This window comes from Sturnus vulgaris, chromosome 6 (assembly GCF_052056855.1).
Source record: "Sturnus vulgaris isolate bStuVul1 chromosome 6, bStuVul1.hap1, whole genome shotgun sequence".
NCBI classification, from domain to species: domain Eukaryota; kingdom Metazoa; phylum Chordata; class Aves; order Passeriformes; family Sturnidae; genus Sturnus; species Sturnus vulgaris.
This window is the reverse complement of record NC_142248.1, coordinates 4,545,319-4,569,294: the sequence shown is the minus strand read 5'-3', so window position 1 is coordinate 4,569,294 and position 23,976 is coordinate 4,545,319. Positions and strand designations below refer to the sequence as shown.

General features: G+C 40.9%; 2 long non-coding RNA genes across 3 annotated transcripts; one reads left to right on the top strand and one right to left on the bottom strand.

The window, feature by feature from the left end:
• Nucleotides 1-248: 248 nt before the first annotated feature.
• Nucleotides 249-17,315, top strand: LOC106851525 (uncharacterized). Of its 2 annotated transcripts, none has more exons than XR_001402894.2 (4): nt 249-341; nt 808-914; nt 12,840-12,963; nt 16,260-17,315. It is a non-coding gene; the product is annotated as an uncharacterized LOC106851525 (long non-coding RNA). The 2 variants fall into 2 exon arrangements; XR_015804403.1 differs by having other exon boundaries at nt 276-341; nt 757-914; nt 16,260-17,314.
• On the bottom strand, nt 13,756-23,434 carry LOC148223290 (uncharacterized). The gene is made up of 3 exons (XR_015804404.1): nt 23,007-23,434; nt 15,538-15,648; nt 13,756-14,557 (listed from the first exon to the last, which is right to left on the bottom strand). It is a non-coding gene; the product is annotated as an uncharacterized LOC148223290 (long non-coding RNA).
• Nucleotides 23,435-23,976: the final 542 nt, after the last annotated feature.

Genomic DNA, 23,976 nt, shown 5'->3' with positions numbered 1-23,976 from the left:
CATCTGTTGTTACAGAATCCCTAAGATGCATAATGGAATTGCAAGCTAAAGCCAAGGCATACCCATTCAAATGTGACTCACTCTGCAGCCTGGGCCAGTGTCTGTCTCAGTTCAGGAAGAGGTGAATGGGGCAGTGATAGCTCTCAGTCTCATAAAACACTTCAAGAACTTCCTGTGAAAAGGAGTAGCTCTGTTGCTACAGTCTCTTACCTGCCTCCTTCCTAGCCCAGTAATATAGGAAGAGCAAAGGACAAAAGCCCTGCAGAAAACAAACTCCTCCTGCTCAGCATCTATTTATACCAGATGTTGGAACCCCCACCCATGCCTTGCTGACACATCTGGTAAGTGTATCTCCTCCACAAGACCAATAAAGACCATCATGGGGAGTGGGAGGTAAGGTGGGGACTGACAGTAGGATAAGAATACTGAGACAGAGACAGAAGTTAAGGGGAAGCCTTAGAGCCAAGTATATGTTCAGCTGTTTCAGGAGTTTTTGTAACAGCAGGTCCATGAAAAAGGCAGAGGGGAGGGCTATGGAGGGCTGTGAGCAGGTTGAGGGCACTGACAGCTGAAGGACAGGGCTGCAGCTGGCTCTGCTGTGCCCACTAAGCATGCAGTGGCTGGAGGCTTGTCAGGTCCCAGGAGTGTTTCTTGTGAGTCAGTGCCTTCACTACTGTGTGCAGCGTCACTCCATACATCTAAAACGGCAGAGAAAATGTAATGCGACATTGTTTAAACTTTTTATACTCTCGGTAGAGATAAAGAAGCTTTTACAACATCCTATTCCGGCTGTCTTCCTGGTCCTAGATAAAAGTGGAAGTTACAAGAGTACTTTGTGGTCTGCTCTGGGTGAGCCAAAGTGCCTTGGCTCTGGCTGGTGCAAGATCAAACCCTCGGCAGGGAACAGCGTCAAGGTAAGAGCAGCAAGTGCACTGGAAAACACAGAATGCAGACACTGTAGAATCAGCTCTGTTTCCTGCTTGACTCAGCCTTTGTTTTTAATTTGGTATTGTCATCCTCTTGTTTACACTGATACAGACCTAGTCTGGAGAAACCAATCCATGATTTCCAAACAGCTAATGCATTCATTCCATCATGGGTCATAATCCCACGCTTGATTGATACACCATGGCCTATAACAGTCATAGCAGTGTGTGGAATTGCACCCATTTCTCGGTTTGTTTGTCTCAGACAGTGCCACAAAGGTGAATGTGGATGGTGGTAACAAAGCACTGGGGTGAACTGACGCAACGTGATTGGACTGAGTTGCAATATCAGTTTCATAATGCAGAAGGCTTTGAAGAACCAAACAGACCCCAGACATCCTGTGAAGCACAGCTGCAGGTCAGAGCTGGGAAAGCTTTGTTGGCCACAGGGAGACACCCAGAGCAATGCACCCAGGTGTACAGGCTGGGTAGAGACAGATGCAAAGGGTCTGATACTGACAAGTATTACTCGATAGAAAGAACAACCTCAGGACAAGGGAAGGAGCACCATCTGGTGGAAAACAGGTCAAAATTAAAAGCAGTGATTCTCCTGATCTTTTCTTTATCATCACCTGGCAAAGAACGAAGGAATTACTATTGTCTCTAACTCACTTTGTACAACTGATTTACTCTTCACGGAATATCAGAACTGTCTCAATGTATGTAATCTGTGCAGCTCATCACATGACTTAAAAACGTGTCCGTGAGTCTGGGGAAGCTTGAAGTTTTAGGACAGTTTTGATTTCAATTCTTAAGCAGAATCATATCCAGGTATGATACGTTTGCTTTTTTTAAAAAAAGTCTCGTCTTTTCTCACTTGACCATTTCCATTGAACCTGTGGTATCCTCGGGACTCCTACTCATATGCCAACTATAGTTAAAACTGGTCAATAGCTGAAAAAGGTCCAAGGAGGCAGACAGAAAAGATGCACATGAACTTAGACACACACAGCCTTTCTTAGGAAACAAGAGTGCAAAGAGAAGAAGCCAAATGTGAGCCATTAGCTCATCTGCTTGTTTTGCAATGAATGGATCTCAGTCTAGTGATTGCAGAGTATTTCTGCAAGATTATTCAACGTAGCAGTAAAAGGATCTCAAGCAGCTATTTGGTATACAATTCAGAAGAACTAAGTGCAACATTCATTAGAATTAAGGGAATGAGTTAGAAGTCAGGTCAACTCCACTGATTCTGTAATTTGGAAAAGAGAAAACATCTAGCAGTAGTTTCAGAGTTTAATACTGAGTAAACATCATTTAAAGTTTCTACAATAGTGAAGATCCAAGGGTCACCTGGAAAGAAACTTCAGAATCAGCAGCTTTGCAAATTACATTAGAAGGAGGCTGTACCAAGTTTCTTAAATTGTTTCCTCAATTTGGGTCAGTTTATTTTCCTCACTTTGATTTTAACAGCATTTAGCTGTCTTATACCCTGTCCAGCCACTTGCTTACTCTCCCTTGATGGGAAAAATGAGAAAACTCAATAAACTGCAATATTGACTGCAATAAAGGCAGTTTAATAGGTAAAGTAAAAGCTGCACACGCAAGCAAAATAAAACAAGGAATTCATTCACCACTTCCCATCTGCAGGCAGGTGTTTGGCCATTCCCAAGGAAGCAGGGCTGTGTAACAGCTGCTTGGCAAGACAAACACCACTCTGTACATGCCCCCCCCCCTTCCTTCATCTTTTTGTGGATTTATGTGTGAGCATGATCTACAATATGGAACCTGGGATCAGCTGTCCTGGCTGTGCCCTCTCCCAGCTCCTTGTACCCCTCCCCAGACCGCTCATGTGTGGGGTGGGGAGGGGTGAGGAGCAGAAAAGCCCCTGGCCCTGTGTAAGCACTGCTCAGCAGCAAGGAAAACATCCCCGTGTTGTCACAACTGTTTCCAGCACAAACCCAGTCTTAGTCTCATGCCAGCTACTAAGAAGAAAATTAACTCTATCCCAGCCAAAACCAGCACAATGCTCTTTCATGTAGAAGAGGATATTACACAGACAATATTTAGTCAAATACAGAGTTATGAAGGTTGTCCTTAATAAAAGGACTAATGGTGCTACACACTCTTGGATTTGCTCATAAATATTAATGATACCCAACACTGCACATAGAGTATCAAATCTATTTGTAGTTGCACTCACCGAAATGGTATTGACAAATAAATACATGTTTCTCCAAGCTATCTGCATCTCACCATCTTACCTTTGCTGTTTACCATGCTGGGAACCACTTACACAATAGTAGCAATTGCACAAGGAAACAAGCACTTCTGTGTTTTCACAGTTCAAACAACTGACATATACAGTCCTTTAAAATCCACCCTCTAATTTGGTTTAGGGATGTTTCTTTTGCACTTGTGTATTCCTTCACTAAAAAAAAACAAGACCTTCTTTCTTTCTGGTTCTTCTTTGGTTGTTTTTTAACTGGCAAATCACAGTTGAATGGATGAAGTATTCTCTTACCTGGATTATAATCTTGGATGTCTTCTGCTGTAAGAAGTTGTTTGCCCATCCTGCTATTACCACTTAGCTTCACATATTCAAACCAGGTAGAATTCGTCACTGTCTGTTTTGACCCAGAATGTTATTTCACATAATATTCTTTTGAACTTGATACATTTTCACAAAATATTACAAATTTTGACAAAAGGGAATTTTCTGGTGGAAAAAATGCTGCCCTGGCAGATTCCTCACCAGCACTGCAATCAAGTACTTACAAAAAATAAAGGCAATGAGTATCTAAAAAAAAAATTCCTAACCACTTCCTAGGAACTTGGATCTTTCATCTCAACAGAGAGTCATAAAGAGGGTGGTTAATGCAGGAGCTGCATTCCTCACTGACAGCGCTGACCTGCTTGGGGAGGCAGGATTCGGGGCCCCTACCCTTGCCCATGTAGCTTACACTGCATCTGCCAAGCAGCAACTGCATATTCCAGGGAGATATTTCCAGAGGTAATTAGTGAACTCAGACCTGGAGCCAATGCTAAGAGAAGTAAGAATTTGACTCACTTGCTGGAAGTATTTGATCAGTCCAGCCTGCTCCCTGTTTCAGCCTGAGACCCATGCCTGCCTGGGTAGGTTTAATGTAGTCATCTTGCTTTTTTGCAGGTAATTGTGATTCATTCACACGTGTGTGTGTTCTCCCAGAGACATTCTCTTCTTTTATTATTTTTATTTTTAAATTGAAGTAGAATTTAAACGAGGAGCTACCTTTTCCCACTCTGCAGTTAAACATGAAGGCTTTGTAACTTTAAGATAAGTATGTTTTGGTTTAAAACTTCAGGCTTCGAGGTTTGTATGTAATTATGTTATGATCTCAATGAACACAGACTGCTTGCTTATTGTGTTCTTTATTGAAAATTCTCTATCCAAATTGAGTTTGAGTTTTCTCATGGCCACAAGATATATAATTCTGTCCTTGACCACACTCTTATTCTTCTGTTTGTTTGGGATTTTTTTCTTTTCCATAATGAGCTAATAAGAGAGATGGTTGCAAAGTGAGTGTGCAGGTTTCATGTGAAGCTACTGCAGGCAGTCGGTTGAAGCCATTTGTAGCTAATTGATTAAGATGCATGTCAAGTTTCAGATCAGAGTTCCATTTTGTGAAGTAGTTACATGCATTGGCAGATAGACAGACAGACAGACAGACAGACAGGTAGATAGATAGATAGATAGATAGATAGATAGATAGATAGATAGATAGATAGATGGCAGAATTTTAATGGAAAGGTATTCAAACCCTTGGAGCTCTAGAATTAGCAACATCCTGAATGAGCAGAAAGTAGTCTTTGCCTTCGATAATTCTCCATATTTTATCCTTGTTCTATAGGTGATTATGAACAGGACTTTTAAGCAAATTGAGGTATTCAAACCCGCTTTCTGTTGAAGTTTATAAACATATTCTCCCCTGAAAATTATAGATCATGGATGGTTACTGTATTTATTTCAAGAAAAATATTGAAATGAAAGATTAACCACTTAGATGATACCTACCTTTCTATACTTAATAATGCACGTGTCTTAAAAGAGTTGATTAATCTTAGTGGCAATGACAGTCTAAAATGTACCTCATCATGTGTCTAAATGAAGGAGGGCTGCAGCCACAGTAGGTACTGAAGACTTTTTCTGGGCACAATTTACAAATAAAGGGATTGTTCTTATTCGAAAACTGGAATGCCCATTAAAAGTCCATTAAATGCTAGAGATTCCGTCCAAATGGTAATGTCCACAGTTTTACAGGAAAAATAACCAAAGACTAATATTAACTGGGGACTAAAAACTGAAGCAAGAAGGACGAGTGCTCCTTGTGGCTGTAAAGCTTGCACTGTTGAACATTGCTGAAGCAGTATCTGATAACATTATCTGTATCCCACTCTCAGATGCTGTCTAACCTATGTGACAGCTGATGCTGTTGTAATGCAGGCTCTTGGTTATCCCAAAGGGAAAACTGAAGGTTTTAAAGCACCATTTGAGACCAACAGTAAAAATGTACAAGCGCACTTTCCTCATTTTCTGGGAGGTTTGGCACACATGCAGGATGGCATCCCCCCATTGCTCCCTGCCTCTGCCCTCCCAGGGCACCTCCCTGGCAGCTCTTCCCTTACAGAAATGTACAGACACATATTATAGCAAATGTTCTCCAAGCATGACAACTGATTGCTATCTGCCTTGGCCTAGGTACAGCCTGAGCGTGTTAAGACCTGACAGTATTTCATTGTTGTAAAAGGAATTCAATGTGCAGTGAGGACATGCCTCCTAAACTTCACTAAGAGTTGGCTTGGGAGAGAGAGATCTGCAAGCCAGCATAACAGAAAATTAATGCATGGTAATAGGAGGAGTATAGCATGTGTAATCCTAGCTGAGTTCATTAAAAAAGAAAAACACAACAGTTGTTGCAGAATTGTACTTGCTAGCTCCCAGTTCACTCCCTGGCTTTCTGGCTGACCCCTAACTGTCATCTGTCTATTCAGGAAAGTGGGCATGAATTAGTTAAGTGTGTGAAGTTGTTATGTATATCCTAAAGGAAGTTAAACCTCCAACTCGGTGCTCTCATGTAGCCTTAAATCACTATAGATGTCCTCAAGAGTAAAATGATGATATTTAGCTTTCTTTTAACAAGCATAATTTGTCCTACCCTAGCTGTCATTCTATCTTCTGTCAAGTTTTTGCAGAGCACTAGTCATACACTCTTGCATTCTCTGATCCTTTCAGAATGTGAGGCGAATGAGGAAGTTCAGATGTGAATCCTTTGTGAGTGCAAAAGGAAAGCCCAGTGCTTCTTCCCTGCCCACCCAGACCATGCAAATATTCTTTTGGGATGTGTGAAGGGTTAAGAATTGTTCTCCATGTGTAACAATGTGCATTTATCTGTTAATCCTTCATGCAATAGTCCTGAAATGTCAAAAGCATTGTTTGAGCCAACAGCACTGGCAGCATTAAGATTTCTGTACTGCCCAACTTTCCTGAGGAACAGCAGACACAGAAATGTTCATTTATTTCTGGAAGCTCTCTAGTTAAGGGTTAGTTTCAGCTGACTGCTGCACTGGTAGCTCTTAAGGTCATTTCATGGAGAAATTCAACAAAATGAAAGAGAAAAAAGCCTTAAGTGACCTTTCCAAATATTCCTGGACTCCCACTATGCTTCTTTACAGAACAAATTACTCCTACCCCAATTTACAGGATTAAAGCAAAGCAAATGGTCAGACATGTGCATTTCTACAAAGAAATGCATGGCAAGACAAGAAGTCAGGCACTGGTGTGCTGGTTGCTGGCTGCTCTCAGTGCTCCCTGGGCTGTGCTTGGAGTTGTCCTTCTCTGTGTGCATCCCTCTGAGCTTCCTGAACGTGCTTTGAAAGGGGTTTTGAAGCAACACTATCTTCCAAGGAATTAGGGTGCAGTGTTAATGGTGTACTGCTTTAGGAAGACAAAAGTCTTCCAATGGAAAGAGGCCTGTTTATGTGACTCACCACCTAGACAGCCTAATTCAGGCAGAACCATTGCTCCTTTCCTGTTGTGTCCCCCAGCTGAATTTGAGTCAGGATCAGTGAACATTTTGCCCTTCTATCTTGTACCAAGGAAGGTGACAAAAAATTGTAGAAATCCGACTGGTTACTTGGTTAGTTCCATTCATTTTTAATTCCCTTGGTGATCACAGAGTCTTGCAGGATTTAGTAATTCTCATAACTGGGTTTTCCAGCAAAGGCTGTCATGAGTATTTTCACTCTGTTTCTTGTGCCTCAAGTCGTGAACATTGCATGAAGTTAGATTAGTATGAAGAAAAAGGCCTAAGAAAGATTTTGTGTTAGTAATGGAGACCTTGTGTTTCTCATCCATGGACAGAGAGGGAAGAGTTTATTTTACTGGAACGGTTCACAGGTCTGTGATTGAAACATATTTGCTTTTCTGGTCACTAAAATACATGAGCTGCCTTTCCAGGCAGTGGCAAAGGCGTACACAGGTTTGTGTAGCAACTAAGAGGTTACTTTTCTGTGCATTTGAGTTTCAAGGATTTTGAAACAGGTTCAAACACTTTCTGAAGTTTCATCTTTCATTGACTCCCTTAATCCCCCCAAGCTTGGCACCATTTCTCACTCATGTTTATATTTTAATCTCAAGTTTCTCGCTTGAGAGCTATATTGTTTAAACTGGGGCTGTCAGTGATGGTGCATCTGGGAGTTTTGTTACAGATTTTCCATCAGCTTCTCACGATTTGGGGTGTGTGGGTGTGTGAGGGGAGGATGCACATGAACTCTCATGAGGCTGATCACATTCATGGTAGCTCATTCAGCTTTGCATGTTTTGTCACTGGGCCTGAATGCCCATGAACTAACATAGCAAGAAACTCTCCAGCCTGTTACAGCCCTCTGGATATTGTCCACCACTGTCTTTTCCAGTGGACAGTGATGAAGTCCCAACAAGAAGTCTGAGGTCAATCAAGAGAGACCTCATGGCCTGGCTGAAGGATCTGGAGTGCAAATGGTATTCTCCTCTGTCTGCCAGTTGCAGGGAATAATGGAGGAAGAAACAGGGAAATCACACAGATGCCTACAGCCTCACCTGGCTCTGAGCCTGCTGTTACCAGCAGAATTTTTGATCACAGGTCAGTTTACATGGCACCAAGCTTCCTGGCAACAGATGGAAGAAAAGGATCTTTGCTCAGGAGTTAGCAGGTAACCCAGATTTGAAGAGGGGAGGGATTAAACTGGGATCAGTAGGGATCAGTAAGCACCACAATTTCTGCTGCTTTTATTTTCCAACCACCAAAATATTTTATCCTCACTAGGACCCGGAGTTATCCTTTCTCATGGACCATACTGGAGGTGTGCAAACCTAACAATGTCTCCAAAACTTGCCTGGCACAGAGAGCTTCAGCCAAACCTGCCACAGGGCAAACTGCTCCTCAGACCAGGTTGCTCAGGGCGCCATCCAATACCTTGAATACTCCCAAGGATGTGAGCATGGACTTTACAACAACGGGGACCCAAACTTACCAAGCTACAGAGTCTGAAAGGTGTAAAGAAAGGTATAGATTTGTTCAGACTTACCTAAAGCCCCATTTTCATGCATTTCTAGGCTCTGGTGAGTAGGAACAAAAAATTTGGCCTCAAGAATGATTAAATGTATTTTTCTAAGACACAGATTTGTTAAACCAAGAAATCTATTGTGTGTACACGTCTCTAAATCAGCCTTTCATATTGTCCCACGTTTGATGGGAATGCTTACAGATGACGGCCCCCAGGTCAGAATAAATATGAGATTCTTTACCTTGCTTTAGTTGCTGTTACCCAAGATCCTTACTTTCATGTAGAGGTTGTAGTGAGGTGGGTGTCAATCTCTTCTCCAAGAAATAAGATGAGAGGAAATGACCTCAAGTTGCACCAACAGAAGTTTAGATTATATATTAGGAAAAAATTCTTCACTGAGATTTTCTTCACTGGCTGTCAAGAATTGGAATAGGCTGCCCAGGGTGTATCACCATCCCTGGAGGTATTTATAGGAGCTATGGATGTGGTGTTTAGGGACGTGGTTTAATGCTGGACATGGAAGTGCTGGGCTAATGGTTGATGACCTTAGAGGTCTTTTCCAGCCTAAATAATTCTATGATCTCCTGTGTAGATAGACATCTTCTTGAATATTGACCATCTAGACTTCTGAGAGAAATAGGCACTTTTATTTTGCCTTTTTTATGAGCCTTGTAAATTCAGAGATGAAAGGTATTTTTAAATGGTGATAATTTTTACAGCACTAAGTTGATCTCTCCTACTGTTTTCTAACCCTTGAGCTGTCTCAGATTGATCAACCCTATTGTTTCCTAACTCCTCTGACCTGAATCTGTAGGGGAATTTCCATCGTATTTCAAAGGTCAAAGACACACCCTTGATTTTTCTTTGCCTTTAAAAAATAACAGAAGGTTGTGCAAAGCATTTTGACCCTCATTTCTGGTGACATGACAAAAAATGGCTGTCACTCCACCTGATACTCCTTAGCAGGGATATGTCTGCATACTTTTGTTTGTGGGAGCAGCTGCCCACGTAGTTAGAAGAAGAGTGGGATCTAAAAGTAGAACCATTTCTCATCCTGGTGAACTGGATTTTGGGTTAAGAGACCAGTGCCTGTGGGAAGTCTATGGCCCTGCTTCCTTTCTGCCAAGTAGAAGGCAAGAAAGAAAACAAGTTCTCCCATAATATAGTAAGTCAAATTTCTTGAGTTAAAAAGTCTTAAAAGTCTTTTGTGCACTTAAAAAGTGCACAAAGTCTTTTTGGCTTCAAAGTGAATCCAGGAAAGCATCCTTTTCTGTAGAAAAGTCAAAATTGTGTTGTTGGGCTGGCTGGAGAATCAAAGTTTCCTTTCCAATCCATCTCCAGCTACAAATGTAGCTACAAAACAGCTACAGCTGTTGCCAGACAAACTCAAAAAGCTCAAGTGCTGCCTCTTCTTCACCACCAAGTCTCTAGTCAGGCTTTGTTTTTCCTAAGTGTTTCTTTCTTTCACCACTTTTAATTTTAATACTAAAAACATTGAACACTGTCTTCTCACAAGAATTTCTGAGAGCAGAAAATGTGCAGCGTGTGAATCTTTAACATGCAGTGATCATTCCACATAAAGCCAAGGAGAATGCCAGTGGTTCCATCATTTCCAGCCCCACCCTGTCTGGTGTAGACAATCTTTAGGATGCAAGGAAATGGTATCTCAGAGGAGACCTAGGAACTTGTTCTATGATGCAGCCTTGTTTATACATCTTCCTGGTTTCTTTTCCCCTGTTTCTGTGTGGGATTACACACACACACACACACAAAAAAAAAAAAAAAAAAAAAAAAAAAACCACAAAAACAAACAAACAAAAAAAAAGGTAAATCTGTGCCTTTGTGCCTTTTCAGGGGATGGAAAACTTGTGAAAGTAGCTGCCACAAAAGCCTGGCTAAATCGCGAGTGTGGCATGATTCTTATTTAGAAGATTTACGTGTGTAGTGGTGAAGATGTCATGCAGTGTGTTCATGACATTCTCTGCTATGATTGACCTTGAATTGTTTGTTGGTGACTTCTGGATGGAGGCAACAGAGTTAATCAGGTTTCTCTGCTTCTGTAGCTGAAAGAATGGAAACTAGATTAGTATTTATGGTATTATCATCCCCTCACTTTCTACATCCTATAAGTCAAAGTCTCGGGTCACTCTTATGATGGTGAGCGATAAAAAATAATAACAGGTTATAAACTAGGAAATATCAGATGAAGCCAGTTTAATAGACTGTGAACAAAGTCCACTTTGCAAATCAAAATCAGAGATGTATCTGAACCAGAGACTCCATCTCACTGTGGAATTCTTCAGCGTCCATTTGCACACCACAGCAATACTTCTCCAAGCTGTCTGAGAAGCTCTGTGATTGACAATTTTATTAAAAACTGTGAAAGATTGTGTCATGGACTGATTCAATGATAACTTCTTCCTGCTAATCTCGAGAGTTTAGTCAAATTTACTTAAACCTGCAGGCCTTTGTTCATAAACTGAGCACTAAGGCTCAAACCAAGTATACAGCATGGACTGGGGCTGACTTGAGAATTCACAAGTGCAGAAGCACATCTATAAGACTGCATCAAAAGAGAAACCTTTTCCCATATCCTTAAGAAATGAGAATTTTAGTTAAATATCTACATGGAGTAGCAGAGAAAGGAGAGGAAATCTCTCTTTCATGGCTTATTTCTTAGGGGTTATACCTATACCTCTACATTTTGTTCACACAGCCTTAGAGATCCCTTCTGGACTGTGCAGAAACTCCTCATTTATGCAGTTATTGATGTTCACAAGGTTATGAACAATTTCCCGTCTGGATTATCCCACAGTTTATATGCTGCTTTATCAATGCAAAAGCCACATTACAAGAAATCAGACGGTTGCTTTGGAAATGGTGATAAGCTGTTGCACAACCTTACGTTCGGTCTCACAGACTGCAAATTGAGTTTCTGGAAAGATTTTTTTGCAATGGAACTGCCCCAGTATATGTGCATTTTCCCTACTGGTAGAAGCAAATCCCATCATTTTACCATTTTGAAAGAAATGTGAAGAGAGAAAGACAGAAGAAAGGTAAGCAGAGAAGGAAACTTAAAAAGAAGCACAAAGTAGAGAGATAAATCAGTTGAAGGAGAGCAAGGGGAGTGCAGTGGGAGAAGGAAGGAGGGTCCTCCAGGGCTAAAGCTTTGCCAAAAGGGAGCCTGTAGGCTTTAGTCACGTTTGTCAGCCATCATCTTGTGCAACAAGAGGTAATTCTGCTGGGACAATGTGCTGTTCTGAAATGTCTGGCTGGGACACTGCACCCAGGTGGCCCTCAACCAGCTCCACTAGCAGCGTTTCTTGGCACTGCCCCTATTGTGCTGGGGAGGTAAAACGTGGCACTCCCTCTGAGTCACCTCTCCTTGTATTCACAGCATGCAACATCACCTGGCATCAGAGCTGCTTGTCCCTAGAGCCCTGTCACACCACTAGAGCGAGATGCACGTGGCAGTAGCATGGTGAAGCTCATGAGGCACCCTGGGAACACACCATGGAGCTAAGAAATGCCTCCACTTGCAGTGATTCGTGCCTGAATTGTTTGCTCTCGCTGTTTAAGCAGGCATCCTCAAGACACTGCTAATTAAGATAGAGCTCTGAGGCACAAAAATCAAAACTATTCCTATTTTATATTCTTCTTTTAAATTATCATATTATGTTACATGTATGGTTTTCATTCATCAATTCATTCTCACTACCTTTAGTGACTCTGATCTGGTGCTTCTAATCATGCCAAGCATCCTATTCATGAATCCTGGTAAGATCTCTTAGTGAGCATTTCAGACCTAAAAGCAGCTGAGTCTGGGCTAGAGCCCAGCAGGTTTTTTGGGTCTAAGAGGCATGGTGCTCAGGCAGAGATGTCACCTGACCTCAGGTAAGCACTGTTCATTTTCTGATACCCACAGTGGTTTGCTGAGTGACTTTAAGCCAGTTACTTCTCTGCATCCTGGTCTTTGCCAGATGCAAACTGTGAGAACACCACTTCCTGGGCTTTGAGAGCTCTGAACAAAATTTGATAACCCTTCTGACATGCTAAGGTCACAAAAGAAGGAGTGAGACTCTCCTTAGTGCTTAAACAGCAGGTTTGCTTAGGTGGTCCATAAGCCATGCTTGCATAAATCAACAAAGAGGATTTAGACAAAGAGGAAAAAAACCAATACAGGATAAAGGTAAACTTTCTGTACTTGAGAATGTTTCTCCCCCCATCTCTGGGCTATGCTATGCTATATATTATCACTGCCATTAAAAGAGGTGTGTATAAGAACTTGAAAAACCAAACCAGCCTGTCTCTAAGGTGTTCCATATATCACAGTCCTGCAGGTGGCTTTATTCCTGAAGTGCTGGGCTATGCTGCTGTTGGAGCCTCCTGCTCCCCTGGCTCCCCAGACCTACTTCTGGACTTAAGTGCTGCATCAGGAGTAATCACCCACCTAAAAGTAAGCTCCATTTCTTTACTGAAGTCATTGTTTATAAAAGAGCTGTAGGCTGCCAAAATGGTTTTGCTGTGATGATTTTATCAGGCACTCAATTGATGTACTCCCTGCCATTCTCATTTTGGCATCACCAGTTTTCTCAATGATAAACAACTGACTTTGCTTCAGTGAATTAATTGTGGAGACAAACATGAGCCTCAACACCTTTTAATAAATTAACAATCTCAGCCTGTATCACTAAATCAGAAGAGATTGTTTGTAATGTGAAAATTAATTTATAGATTTTGTGAACACAGCACCAGATGGAGTAAAACTGAGAGCTGTAAACTCTCCCGTTGTTTGAAACAAAAGTGCCTGACTCTGCCACTTTCTGTGTCTCCTAAGTGTTCTTAAGCAGATTTGTGCATACATACACAGCACCAGTTAATGGTGAGATACCATTCAATGTGACCCAAACCAATATCCTGTTTGCATAAAATGCATGAAAATATATTGTCTTTTCTAATAATACTAATAACTACCATTAATTTCTGGAACATCCCATATAGAGACCTGGATGTTCCAGAAGTTATATCTTAATAATTATATCTTATTAATTATATCTTTGCAGATGGGTAAAATGGGATTTTTTTCCTTTTGCAGATAGCTTTTACTGCCTGTATGGCATGTGGTCAAACCTGCTGATAGGATTTGAAGCTGGCAGCTTTAGCCCACACCAGTGAGCTCAAATCTAGTCCTCAACAGGGACTGAGGTTGCCATTCCACTTCAAAAACACTTCCCAACTTAGAGAAATATGTTGTCCTCACAATAACTACAAAATCAAATATGTGCCTAGTTCTAGGTTGTTCATTTTGTTTTTGGTTTTTTTTTTAATCCAATGGCTTTGGAATTTTTTTCACACCTTTTGCTTGTGACAGTTCATCCATCTTCCCAGATATTATTTCAGCTTGAGGATATCTACTCTCCATGGTTCACGGATTCTGGATTTCATTCCAGACATTTATTTGTGGGAAATCCTACATATTGGGAGGCAGGTATAAAGAGTAAACGAGATACTTTGAGCAGGTTGTCTTTGCAATCATTCTTAAATTGTGTCCCTCCAATGATTTGTGGAGATATTCTTTCTCTCCAAGATGGCAATTGGCTTTCAGCTGCTTATTTCTGCTCACCGAGTTGGCAGCACCACACAACACAGCACAGCAGTGAGGTTTACTTCCTGAAATATTCAGCAACTTGGTCATGAGAGCAGTGACCAGGTAAATACATATTCAGCTGGCAAGAAAAAGGATTCTGAGAGGCACCAGAGAAATGTATCTGTAGTAATGTGAGAGTTCCCCACTGCAGAATTGCCAGTGTTAAGAGAGCAATTCTCTGTGCATTGGAAACCCTGTGCTTTAGCAGGCTTTGCATTTCCCGTGGGGAATCCCAACTCTGTTTGAAGGAATTCATTCCAAATGTTCTGGTGTCAGGTCAGATCCGTATTCAGAAGCTAAAGTAAGCACTTCTTGTTAGAAATCTTCTTTTTAGGAGTTGGTTCAAATTCCAAAATGGTCTTGCTGCTTTTCACTGCACTCAGGCTGAATCATTCAAGAGGCTCTGAAAAGGGAGGTAATACAACCCAGCCATGGTAATGAACCAATCTTTTGGTCAGAATCAGGAAGAAATTATGGGTGCATGCAACATTTTTCTCTTCCAAAGCTACTAATCTTTTACATGACAACACTACTGGTCTTATGGAAAAGACCTTGCCTGCCAAGACACAATTTGAGTAATAACAGTAATTATGGTGCTGGTGGTACTAATCCAAGACCACTAATCTGAAGTGTTTTGTTTCTATATCACTAAGTTCAACATATGAGGTAGAATATAAATATTCTTGCTTCAACCAAATGGTTGCATTTAAAGCCCTGCAGGAATTGAGGTTTTTTTGATCATATTGTTTTAATATTCATTTTCATACCATCCTGGAATACAATTCTAAATTTCATTTGAAATTACAGAAATCATAGAAAATATTTTGTTCTAAAATTTAAACATGCATTTTAAGTACCTGATGTGATTTGCTTGAATTTTGGATCACTCAGGGGAATTGCTTTGATTTTATTAAAGATTTGCCTGTTATTAACTCTTCTTTCACTTTTTTACACAAACGTATAAAAAACCCCAAATACAAACCCCACTACACTGAAATTGAAATAATCCCTAGGGAACTTGTGATGTAAGCATATCAGCAATTGGCAATTTCTAACTTTACTGCAGACTGTTACTTGTTATCAGTATAAGGTCTGTGACTTCATCTGGGTGAGCAGTGGTGCAACACCTACAGGCCAGAGAATATGCTGAATGGAATTCCATGTGTAGCTGAGTGGGAGCTCCCTCCACTCTTGAGAGACGCAGCTTTACTCAACAATCAGGTCAGATGCCTCTTGCTCAGCAAAGATGAGCTGAGGAAACAATGAGTCTTCTCTGACCAAGGAATGCTTCTTCCTCCACGTGTTTGCTATTGCTCAGTTCCTGATGCTTTTAGGCTTTCTAGGATTACATTCATTTCTCTCCAGAATCAAATTTAAACCAACCTGGGAATTCCTTTGTCACTTCTTGCACAGTCGCCTAGAAGTACAGATGACGTGTTGAGCACACACAGACAAAGCCACTCCAGCAGTGCCACCAGCATTGCTCAGGCTGCCCTGGAACAGAAAAGGACTTGGCTGTGAAGCCAGAGAAGAATGTAGGTCAGCATAACAACGTTTGACCCACACTTTCCTCTGGTGACAGTAATAGGCTTAAGGACTGTGATCCTTGATGCCTTTTGAAAACCTGTTTTGTGCTTGGTAGAAACAAAGTAGAAGCTCAATTAAAAGAGATGAAACTGTGGTAGCATGACTGCCTAGAAAGAAACAGATGAACACCACTGATTTACAGGCTGTTGCTGGGCTCAGCTTCTCTTCTAGAAAGCACACTGATATTTTAATGTATGAGCCCAAAGCCAGTTTCTAAAATATTTTCTGCAAAAATGTCAAATAGTTCTGGCACACCTCATCAGAGACAGGACCCTGGCACTAGCAGGACCATCATTTGGGACACTGCAGCCACCCCCATGTTCCCATGGGATGAAATACAGGGTACATTTGCCTTTCCATTCCCACCTTGGTAATTTTAATGCTTTTATTTTCTGGCAATCAGAATACATCAACATTTATATTTGAGGGCGTTTTTTTCTAATACAAAGTGTGGTACGTTAAAATTTGTGACACCAAAAATATTGTGTAGTTTTTCATTTTTTCTCTTTGTTTTCCAGCACTTGTTGAAAAGAAGAAAATAACCTTAAAAGGCTGGAACAGGAGAGGTCTGAATTCTATTTTTTCCTCCATCCTCAGCTATTCACTATCATCCTGCCAGGTATCTTCACACATCAAGCTGTACTTTTAAGAACAATTCTGGCATGTTCCTGTCACAAGGAGATGTACTGGCTCTTATGTTCTTGTATGGTGGTATAAAATTCTACCTGCCCTTTTCTTTTTCTCTAAAAACCTCTGAAGCCTTTCATCGACCCTTTGGCTTTGGCTGATCTTTCCCTCCTCAGTGGCATAATACCTCGATCAAGTTCATCACTTACAAGGCAGCAAAGCTCCCTGAATTCTTTACTCCGATATGAGACACAAAATATGAGCACATGTGAAGGTGAGGTCTCAGTGTCAGCACCTTCAAAACGCTCATCAAACACAACAGTACTACAAGGGGCTGTGAAATATTTGAAAAGAATGATCTGAGTCTCTCCAAAACCAAAGCAAGGACAGAAACTGGATCAGATGAGTGCTGTTCCATGAATGAAACGTGTAATCTCATTTATATGACAGTACAAGTATTGCCAGAGAAGATATTTCTCAAAATCAGATGGAAGTTTCAAGCCCAATGGACAAAGTATTTCAAGGTTATTCACTGTAGCTGTGGATTGGCAGAATAAAGACTTCTCTTTCATGTTACCTTTAGATAGAAGATCAACGAGCAATCCAACACTCTTGTAGACAGAAAAGCAATGTCGTGAACTTTTCACTTGTATGGGAAACACAGACAAGGGAAGGTCTGGACTGGCCTGTGGCAGTAGCCCTGAAACACAGGGCTGGATCCATACCCAGCCCCACAGGGATGTTCATCTCCTCTAAATCTGTCTAGCTGAGGATTTGATGGTATTCTAGTTTTCCTAAGGGAGGCTGGAGGCTGTTGGCAGAGGATTAGAAAATAGAAGGAAAAAGTATGCCTGATTCAGAAAGGGATCAATTCAGCTTTCTGCTTTTCTTGAGCAGCCTCTGAAGCTGGGGTTCCTGTAGAGCTAAAGCTGAATTTTAAAGCTTTTTTTTTTTTTTTTGCCCTGGCAGAAGGCCTGTGAGCCTGCATTCCCAGCACTGCCATTCTCCCCCACAGAAGCCTTCAGACCCTGACACAGCCAGGTGTGCTCAGTCTGCAGGGCTTGTAAAGATGATCCAACGTCAAGCTCGTCTGATTTCCCTTTTAAATAAGGAGGTGAATGAAATCTGAGATTCAAATATCCTCAAGGTATGGGTCCCAAAAGTCAGACCCAGAGCTTCTGCCCACCTCTTGGCTTTGCTACAGTGTCACAGTAGCATCTCGGGGTTTAAAACACACCATGCAGTATATTACATTAATTCTCTATGTGCATACATATGAAGATATTTATAGCATGGGAATGATTCATGAAAGCAACCACAAATTCCTCTGTAAACATTTAGGAGTTGTAATTAAAGTAATTAGAAGTATTAATTACTTTACAGAAGCCATGTAGGATGCAAGATCCATATTACAGTTATTCTGTCACAATTTCAAGCCCTTTGAATTAATTTTTCTCTGGAAACTCCTCCAGCCTATTTGCATCATTTTGCACTCTGAACTCGCTGTCTAGACAGACACTCTTCACTCGACTTGCAGTGCTATCATAAGCCATTTTGAATTACAATTTCATATAAGCAATGCCTAAAATCAAATGTTCTGGATTCATTTGAAACTTATATAGTGAATAATAGATGACTGGACTAAGAAACTGTGAAATACAGGTCAAGTTTCAGATGCTGTGAGATGTGAAAATATCTAAACATTTTCAGATTTCTTTAAACTTTCATTCACATCCTTGATGACCTTTCTTTTGCTATTTCCTCTTCTGCAACAGCCCCACTCAAGTGATACAAAAAATATTACAGTTAATATATTCAAAATTAATTTAGACTCCTTAAAGCTCCAAAAGCAATAATTCCTCAAGTCTTGGATTCCTGTAACTGTTTAAGAATCAAAACTGAGAGAAATTACTAGTCATCCTTAAAAAGTTAAAAATAAAATAACAAAGCCTGTGCTTTGATACAAGGGGGGAAAAAGTGCTTGTGACACAAATTATGTTATATATGTATATATATATATATATGCAGTGTATATATCATACCAGGTCTAGATTTTATACCAGTAACAGTTAAAATATGTTTTTCTGGGAAAAAAAATTACTGCAAATATATACATATTTCTACTCATTTTCCTGGCAACTACATTGCTGAGGAGAGAAGCCTGTTAAAAAATTTGGAATTTAATTTGAAAAGTACTTTTAGGCTATAATTGTCTGGCAGGGTTACTTGGAAGCTCTTTGTCTAGTGATGTGTGTTGAGAGTAATACATTTTTCATTTTTTAATCTAACAAAAAATATTCCCTATGATGACATTAACATTATTTTAGATTAAGTGAGTAAAAGAACTTGATGGAATTGTATGAAAAATTGTATAAATTAATGTAAGTTATCTGTCTGCCAAAAGGTGTAGCTAGGTGGCTTTGAGTACTTTCCCATCTAAGAGTCAAGTTATTTCAATCTAGGAACAAATCACTGCTTTTATTACAGAGTTCTAAATTCTCACAAATTCTCTTCATTGGCCTTTTAAATTTTTTTGCAGTCTTAAGAGGAAGTTTTTTATTTCCAAGTGAAACACTTTCTCTTGAAATATCTCACACAAAATGAAGTACAAAAGGCTTACAACAGAAAGAAATAAAAGGCCAAACACAGGGCTTGATGTGCTTTGGAGCAATAAAGGAGGAAGACTGCAGTCAGGAGGAAGCAAAGGAATTAGTTTTGCTTGAAATATGTTTATGTGACATTTTCATTGCAGTTTTTCTTTCTTGTCAAATGTGTTACAGACTCTAACTCTTTCTGGACATCCATCCTCTCAGAATACTGGAGGGAGCACAACATCTGTGAGTGGTTGCAGTTTTGCTGTGACCAGCACAAACTAGATGCCAAATGCATTTCCTTTTCCCACTTTAATATCAATGGCTTGCAACATGACCCAGGACCAGTTTGTGGAAGCTGCAGGTCTTTGTGGAGAACACTTGTATTTCATCTTACATCTTGTATAGTTGGTGTTCCAGAAATCAAACTCAAAACATAAAGCATTGCATTTTTGTGTGAGTTTAACAAAAAATGTGGAACCCACATTCCTGAGCACTGAAAAAAGGCAGAAGAGAGAGGCCACTTAGACACTACACGAGGAGTATGCAGAAATAGGGCAGGCAGACAATAACCTCACTGCAAACTTTGGCCTCACAACCACACACAGACCAGGCTCATCTCTGTGAACCAGTCAAATCTCCAAAGGGACACAAGCTCTGCTCCCTCCTTTGGTTTTCTACTCAAAGTGGTCAACCTGAATGCTCCAAGGGAGGTTTGAATTCTGACAGGATATAGAAACACACAACACGTTGTTATTCCTGTAACTCCAAGTAGTGAAGATTGGTCTGCTTCTTAAAGAGTGAAGGAGAAGTTTTGTTTGATGGTGTTATTGTGCATACTGCAAGGATAATCCATCTCATTAGTAGTATGCTTAATGATGCACTTGAATGAAAACACTCTTTTTAATTTACTACTTTCAACCTTGGCTTGGAAGATTTATTTTTGCTTAAATGAGCTGAGATTCGAAAACTAAGCAATTGCTAGTCCAGTGTAAGTGAAATAGAAGTGCAATTGCTGCTGCAGATACCCTCTCTTGCTATTCAGTCCTGCCAAAGATCAAGGAGTGTGCATGCCAAGCTTTGGCAATTCTACCCAGCTCCATTGTGATGATAGGAACAAAAGAGTTTCCACTAAGCAGGGAATTTCAGAAGGTCATTTGTCTATGCCCTAGCAATGAGAATCTGAGGAGCATTTTAGCTGCTCAAATCCCTCAGCAGCTCAAGCCTTCTCTGGCTTAGGGGAGTATTTGACCAAACTGGAGTTTTATGACTGCTGGAAAAGGATTAAAGGCTTAGGCATGCAAGTCCTGGAGGATCTCGTGGGAGCTGACACTGCCAGTGGCTCCCAGTGGTGAGCACCTGCTTAGTCACAATGTGCTGGAATTTATCCATCCTTCACTGGTCCACTGCCCACCTTTGAAATGCCCAGTGGGGAGTGGAGGCTGGCAAGGCAGAATGAGCAGTAGAGGGTGACCTGGGTACACAGTGAACAGGGAGGGGCAGGCTGAAGCTGAAACAGGATCATTGACCAGAGGCAAAACAGTAAGAAAATATGTGGCTAACTTTATCAAACTGCAGCAGAGGTGTGCAGCAACTGAGACTGTAGTCAATAGGACAGGTAAGGCTGGGAAATGTGAGCAAGACTAGAGACTGTCACAGAAACAAAACATCCCCGTGTTTAGGTTGGCACTGCTCTGCTGTGGGACTCACCATCATCACTTTCTTCCATATATCATGTCAGAGAGGCCATTCTGAAGGCAATTATTAAATGTAGGAGATAAGGAAGTTATTGAGGGAATTAAAGAATAGAGAGCTGTGAAGAAAATCCTCATTAAGAAAATTAACTTTTTATAGTCTGTAGAAAGATTGGACACTTGTCAGGAAACAAACTACAACAGCTCAGGAATATCCACCTCATGAATAACATAAGGCCTGTGAGGAAAACAATGGTCCAGCAATGCCAGACCTTACTGCAACATAATCAATAAACAAAACCATGGCTGCACAAGTAGGCTTAATTCTCGTTTTTCCCAGTTTTGTATGCCACACTCACTACACGAGTTAAGTTCCTCAAATGCAGATTTGTATGTGCAGGCATTTACTCATGATTTGTGAATGTAATTACTCCTTTAAAAGGTGATGCTGTCCTAATAATGTAGACAAGTTCCAGCCCTGCAAAGATCTGATTTCCAGCATTAGAGATGCTTTTCACTCAGGGAAAGGAGGGAGAGAAGACTGAAGGAGTGGTTCTCAAGGCACAAGGGGCTGAACGAGAAAGAACTCATCTAACTGTAAAGAAAAGGAGAGAAACTGTGATATAGATGATGCAAAAATGAAATGCCAAGGGACCACAGGGCAAAGAAACAAAACACATGAATCATAAGAACAGAGACATACAGACACAATGCAAAGGGTAAGAAAAATACCCCCAAAGTTGAAAAAAACTCTAAAACACTGACATAGTCCCCCCAACTCCCAGGCTTTCAGGGTAGTTATGAAAGAGATGTCAGGAAAGTTATTAGAGTGAAAGTCCTGACATAACCTTCATAACTATCCTGAAAACTTGGGAGTTGGGGGGAATGATTGGGTGGTTATTTTCTTCATGGTTTTTCTAGAGGTCATGAGGCACCACAGTGTGAAGTATTAAATTCTGCCCCATTTCACTGCTTTTTTAAAAGAAATTGTTTGGGTACATTTCTCACTTAGGTTCCTATACTTTGAAGTAACACAGAAAGTTTTCTTTCATTTAATAAGAAAATGTGGTTTTGATCCATTGTACCCTAAACCACTGCATTTCTCAGATATGCTAGGATCCAGTATATCATCCAAAATGAACAATTCAATCCCCTCTATTTGTCTGGATTGAATCTGTCCAGTCAACCAAATTAACAAATAAAAAATGCTCTATTCTGAATTATTTATCAAGCAGCTACTTTCCTTGCCTATTAATCTCATCTACACAAATTTATCAATCAATATATATGTGGTATATTTAGTTTTTTGAGCCAAAAAAACATTCACTGCAATTATTTATCACTCTTCTTTGTCCTGTGTGGGAGAGTTGCAATTTCTCCCATGATATCAATTTTGTTACATGGCAGAATGAGTATAATTTTTCTTAAAAGAATTTTCAGGGAAAATATTCACTTCACTGAAATCCAAGTTCACTTTCTACAACTTCTCATGCATGTAAGTTTGAATTTTCTTCTACTAACCTTTTTGAAGGTGGATTCAAGTAACCTTTGCATTTGGAAGAAGCAGTTCTGGAAAGGTTGTAAGCATTTGCTGAAGCAGATTAATTTTGAAATGCAAATTATTATTTGTGGCAAAGTTTCTCTAGAACTTTTGCCCACATCTATGCAACCATAGTTTTAATTCTTCAAAGCAGTCTGTGACATACAGTTTTACATTTACCAGTAACAATTAATGAGCAGTAAGTGCTCTCAGCTGCTCCCTACCTAAACTTCACAATAAGTAAATTGGTTAGAATGAAACATGATATATGAAAATTCAATTGTGTTTTTTGAAAGCATCACAGCTGTTTGGTAGTTTTTATGGACACTGGTTTTTACACACCACAAATTAAAGCAACAGCTGTAATTCCATCAACAATTTCAGGCTAACCACAGGTGGCTTTCAGGGCTCTGATCTTGCTTTCCAGTGGAATCTCTGCAGCACGTTATTCCACATAACCTCAGTTCATTGCTCCTTTGTTGTTTAGCCCTAAAAGTCTCATTCTTGAAAATCAGAAGACTGTGGCCATGCCTGCCATAGCAGTTGTGTTTTACAGAAAGCATTTGGTTTAAGAACTGGAATTATCAAATTAAGTGCTGCTGCAATGACATTTTATGTTGGCACCGTATTACACGGCGTTTGTGGGCAATGGCCAGCGTGGCTCTGACTGTCTGTGCACCTGCATCACGTCCTGGCTTCATCCCTACCCACCAAATGTTACAAAACCCAGAGGAGTGAGGGGGATGTGGGAGGCAGGAGGCAGAGGGAATGGGGGGCAGGAGGGAATGACGCTGTAACGTGTTCATCTCTTACCTTTCATGGCCCTTGCTGGGTGGATCTGAGAACCCAATGCCATCATGTGTACCCCATGGCCCTCTGAGTGCCCTTCTTCACAACCCAGGGACCCCCATGTACACTTCTGTTCACTTTTCATCCCTCAGATCACTTTCTGCACAGACCTAGAGCCAGTAACAGCTCTCTGTCCTGGAACCTTATTTTGTGGGGAGCAGTCGCTGGACATTTTCCATTTTGGAGCAGTTTGGTTTCATTTGGTGCCGGGGCAGATTTCGTTTGCTAGACAAGTGCATCACCCCATCTAGTGGTGCTGTGGAACAGCGAAGCAGGAATGTAAAGGCCAGCAAGAACTGTCTCTCCTGACAAATTTTGTGTGATAACAGTGCCTGGGCACTATAAATTTTGGAGTTGGGCTCAGAGGAGAGTAGATACTGTGATAGTACATTTAGGTGAGAAGGAAAGCACAGAATCCCAGTGTTGGTCATGCAGTTTATAGGCTGCAAGGGAAGGTGAAGGCAAAGTGACAGCTTTCTGTCCAGCCAAATTTTGTGGAGCAGCAGTCACTGGAAGTTTTCAAGTTTGGAGCTATGCTTGTGGTGTTTCAGAGAGTGTCATTGGACATTTAGTTGGCTGGGCAAGTCCACTGTTTCTGGAGTTATTTTCTGAAGTGTCCCACTGACTGTATGGCTTCCTTCCCACCCTCACACTCTCATTCTGGAGCCCAGCTCTAAAGTTGTAAATGTTCAGTGGCTGCTCCCACAGTAAAGGTGACAGGACAGAAAGCTGTTGCTGGCCATCCATTGTAATACCCCCAAGAGCCCTTGCCCCCCACACCTGGGCAGGGTGTGCCCCCACCTGCCCAGAGCAAACACTTGAGCCAGATTTGGGGGCTCTGCCATGGGAAACTGGGGGTTGATTCAGTAAGGAAACCTTGTGTGACTGTGTGAGTGCAGGGAGTCAGGAGGAGCACCCATGGGATCACTGGAGC